Here is a 5118-nt window from a genome sequence, read left to right on the forward strand (position 1 = left end):
GTCCAGTGATGCAAAGCAGCTCTAAAACAGATAAACCAGTGAAAATTCTTATGTGAATGAAATATGGCCAGTGCAAGGTGATACAAGTATCTGAAAAGATGCTGTTGAAATTACCAGATTCCCACCTGTCAGTGGCTTACATAGACTCTGGTTTAACAGTTGGCAGCCTGAGGAGGAGGGGGAACGCCTAGAGGCAGTACGGAGTCATTTTTGCCTTTGTACGATCCTACAGATCATACGCATCTCCAGAGAAATGATCACAGCTGTTACGGCCTTCCTTACTTCTGCAGTGTGGAAAATATTAGGAAAGATCTGCCATCCTCACAAACTTAGGACTTAGACAGAAATAAAATCCAAAAGAGACAATTAAATGAGTGAAAATTAAAACCACAAATCATTAACACCCTGAACATTGATATTTTTTTTGTGTGCATATGTGTGTTTTTAACACTGGAGTGTTCTATTTGGAATTCACTATTTTATTGCAAGTAAAGCCTCTGACCCTTTTAAAATAATTTCTTTAATCTTGAGAGGAAGAGTATATAAACATCTTGACTAGTAACAAATTTCTAGGTCTTTGAGTGTTTTCTATTGGATTTTTTAGTGTGGCTATACAAAACCAACAGCACTTAATATTATTCTCTACAACAGCCTGCTTTGCTGGGGGAGGCACTTTGGCAGTTCTCTTGCTTTTTTTCCATATCCCTCTCCTTCCAGAGGCCCCTCATCATGATGACCCATCCATTTGGCTAAGGGCTACACACAGCTGCATCTGAAAGAAGCCAACTGTATTCTTGGGTCAGCTGGAGAAGTTTGCTTGATTACAGCTGTAGGTACACACAGCACTTCTAATGCCCATAACTTAAGGGAGAGAAGACCTAGGTCTCACCTCAGGTTTCAGAGGTGCAAAACATTTCAGCTGGCTACACAGCAAGTGCTCAGTAGCTTTAGGCAATCCAGTGCATAAAAACTGATTTATTTCAGGATTTTATTCTACATGTTTGGAACCATAGTCTTTTGTTCACGTACATTCATGAAATACTATAACTTTTTGTGATTTGTTACAACAAGAGAAGAATGATTAGCTGGCACATTTCAACTCAGTGACTACGCTGTCCTGTAGATGCGATGCCTGAAAACTGAATGTTTCCTGACCTCCGATAATATTTTCCATGTATAGTTATCCTACAGAAATTAAATTCTCCTAAAATATCATGACACAAACTTTTTTGTTATTGTTGCAAATTGAAAATGAATGTTGGCCAAAGCTTGTCATTCTTAGAGAAATCTCAGACTGAATAGCTGATTACCCTGAAGAAATCTTGGCAGTGACAGGTTACCCATTTTTTCAGTTCATCAGTTCCATAGCTCTATACGCAAGAACAACTCCATTTACACACAATCCATTGTAGGTCCAGGAATTAACATTTTAGTCATCCAAGAGATTCCGAAGTTAAGATGGTAGAACACAGCTTTAAAAATTGCTATAATTTCTAAAGCCTCCAGCCACAGTGCTCATGAATGGTGTATTTCTAGTTTAACACCACTGATACAGAAATGGGGCTTAATTTAGAGCTGTAGCACCAGCAGTATCAACTACATCACCCGTAACTTCAAGCTCATAGCATCCTTCAAGCAACTCTTAATGGTTTTGTGAAAAATGACATCTGCTCAAGCAGCAGTGATTTCTCTCCCAAACATACTTACCCATGCGCCTACCGATTCTTTTCTTTTTTTAAAGCTGTTCACAGTTTGCCCAATAAAGTCAAGCTTCATGGTGTGTACAGCTGTTCACTCTCCTAGAGTCCCTAAAGTCAGCATCACGTTCCAGCTTCCGTTCCTCTTAACGTTTTTAAGCACAGGGCTGGCTATGCCTTCCAGGAGCCCGGCAACCAGAGAAGGATGTTCTGGCTGTTACCACTTTTGTATCTGCTGCAATAGCCCTCTTAGTGATTGAGGTGCATGAGCCAAAGGCATTTAGTGTTCTGTTACATGGAGAACAGCCTCCAGGTGTAAGACAACCATAGGTCTACTTGATCAAAGAGTGGAATAAAAACAATCAAATACAGAAATGTCTCTTTTCCCTGCTGCTTCTAAGTTCCTAATATGCATGCAAATATGTCGACAAACTTAAAACATCAGATACAACAATGCTATCAGATCAGCCTCATTTACAGCAATTTCAGACCTACTACACCTATTTCAGGCATTTATGAAAGTTGATACATCGTCTTGCCTTTCCAGTCTGAGCTTATAGGATGGACAGTGAGTCAGAAACAGTTTAAGATTATCAGCAGAAAAGAGGCAGTAAATTCAAGATCCCTGTGTACTAAATTTCTCTCGTAAACCTTCCTTTATGAGCTATCACCTGCATATTTGCTTGGAACAAAATCATATAGTTTGACTCCCATCCATTAAGCTGGGTCCAGTGATGCAAAGCAGCTCTAAAACAGATAAACCAGTGAAAATTCTTATGTGAATGAAATATGGCCAGTGCAAGGTGATACAAGTATCTGAAAAGATGCTGTTGAAATTACCAGATTCCCACCTGTCAGTGGCTTACATAGACTCTGGTTTAACAGTTGGCAGCCTGAGGAGGAGGGGGAACGCCTAGAGGCAGTACGGAGTCATTTTTGCCTTTGTACGATCCTACAGATCATACGCATCTCCAGAGAAATGATCACAGCTGTTACGGCCTTCCTTACTTCTGCAGTGTGGAAAATATTAGGAAAGATCTGCCATCCTCACAAACTTAGGACTTAGACAGAAATAAAATCCAAAAGAGACAATTAAATGAGTGAAAATTAAAACCACAAATCATTAACACCCTGAACATTGATATTTTTTTTGTGTGCATATGTGTGTTTTTAACACTGGAGTGTTCTATTTGGAATTCACTATTTTATTGCAAGTAAAGCCTCTGACCCTTTTAAAATAATTTCTTTAATCTTGAGAGGAAGAGTATATAAACATCTTGACTAGTAACAAATTTCTAGGTCTTTGAGTGTTTTCTATTGGATTTTTTAGTGTGGCTATACAAAACCAACAGCACTTAATATTATTCTCTACAACAGCCTGCTTTGCTGGGGGAGGCACTTTGGCAGTTCTCTTGCTTTTTTTCCATATCCCTCTCCTTCCAGAGGCCCCTCATCATGATGACCCATCCATTTGGCTAAGGGCTACACACAGCTGCATCTGAAAGAAGCCAACTGTATTCTTGGGTCAGCTGGAGAAGTTTGCTTGATTACAGCTGTAGGTACACACAGCACTTCTAATGCCCATAACTTAAGGGAGAGAAGACCTAGGTCTCACCTCAGGTTTCAGAGGTGCAAAACATTTCAGCTGGCTACACAGCAAGTGCTCAGTAGCTTTAGGCAATCCAGTGCATAAAAACTGATTTATTTCAGGATTTTATTCTACATGTTTGGAACCATAGTCTTTTGTTCACGTACATTCATGAAATACTATAACTTTTTGTGATTTGTTACAACAAGAGAAGAATGATTAGCTGGCACATTTCAACTCAGTGACTACGCTGTCCTGTAGATGCGATGCCTGAAAACTGAATGTTTCCTGACCTCCGATAATATTTTCCATGTATAGTTATCCTACAGAAATTAAATTCTCCTAAAATATCATGACACAAACTTTTTTGTTATTGTTGCAAATTGAAAATGAATGTTGGCCAAAGCTTGTCATTCTTAGAGAAATCTCAGACTGAATAGCTGATTACCCTGAAGAAATCTTGGCAGTGACAGGTTACCCATTTTTAGGAAAAGCAAGAGATTTTTTTTACTTTATGAGAATTAACACAAAGAGGGAGGCCCAATGAAGTAACTTCATCTCATATTTCTTTGCTATAAACCAGTACCATTTGCAGGGTAAAAAAAAAAAAATCCATTAAAGGTTTGTGTCCAAATTCCTTGCATTTCCACTATCCCCAGCTCTGTGCCAGAGGCCTTCATTTTTTTTAAGATGAAAAAAACTCCTAGCAGAATTCACAGATATAAAGTGAGGCATTGCTCATTAAGGTCTAATCATAAAGAGCAGGTCTGACTTATATGATAGCTGGAATAGATATCAATAGTAAAACCTCAAAATTCCAGGATAGGACAAATGGCATAAACCAGATGACATTAAAATTAGTGTAGTTGTAGGTCTAGGGCTTTGATGAACTCTCTTGCCTTATGCTGTATCATTACTAAAGGAAGAGGATGTAGTACTGCCAAGATGTATGCTGTATTATCAAGTGTGATACTTCTAGTTGACCAATGTTTTTCACTAAAACTATAACATTAATTATGGTTGTAACTCACTGCATCAGGAAGCATTCAGCTTTCGCTAATGTGACATACGTTCTGGACACTATTAGGTGACAAGTAGGCACCAAGTCCCCAAAATTTTATACTTCTTGAGCACATCTGAACAAAAGGTCTCATTGCAAACATAGGAAAGAAGAAATACAGCCTTGTTGTTTCTGACCAAACATTTGTTATAACCCCATTCCTACCTCATATTGTATTTTAATGCCTATAATGCAAATTTTCAAGTCTCTTGCATATTTGTACATCACTAAAATAACAGTTAATACTTATCACTAGTCTGCAACAGACAAGAAAGCAAAATCTGTGCCCTGAAACACTTAAAATCAAGGATAAAACCATCAAAGAGAGTAGACTTGTCAAGATGAAGCTGGACAATGCCTTCATATTGTGCACTCAAGTAGTGTGCAAGTAAATGAATCTGCAGGCTTAGGTTTTCAAAACTGATTTCAAGGTAAAGAAAAATAGCACTATGTTGGAAAGCCCAGGATACTTCAGCTTCTGAGAAAGCATAGCATATCTATAGGAACCGAGATGATTAGACATGAAGTTGACTAATGATTGTAGAGGTCTGTATTTACAGGCAAAGCCCAGGCAGGAATGAATGCTAACTTTAAAGGAGACACAGGTGGCATATAAGGAGAGAAGAAGTATTTAACAATTTTAATATTTGGATAACAAGGATAAATTGTATAGATTCAAAGGAAGTTGAAACGAGTTTGGCATTATTAAAGTGACAGTGACCATTGCAATACGCAGAATGCTATGCAAGACCTGAGGTAGCTTGAAAAGCCTA

The 5118-nt window shown here is 38.3% G+C and overlaps 1 protein-coding gene across 1 annotated transcript in view; it reads left to right on the forward strand.

The window, feature by feature from the left end:
- The window catches only part of DTWD1 (DTW domain containing 1), a 36853-nt gene that overhangs the window by 22827 nt on the left and 8908 nt on the right, over positions 1-5118 (forward strand). The gene's annotated exons all lie outside the window — the stretch shown is intronic.

The sequence above is a fragment of the Calidris pugnax genome, unplaced genomic scaffold (genome assembly GCF_001431845.1).
Source record: "Calidris pugnax isolate Ruff unplaced genomic scaffold, ASM143184v1 scaffold70, whole genome shotgun sequence".
NCBI classification, from domain to species: Eukaryota; Metazoa; Chordata; class Aves; order Charadriiformes; family Scolopacidae; genus Calidris; species Calidris pugnax.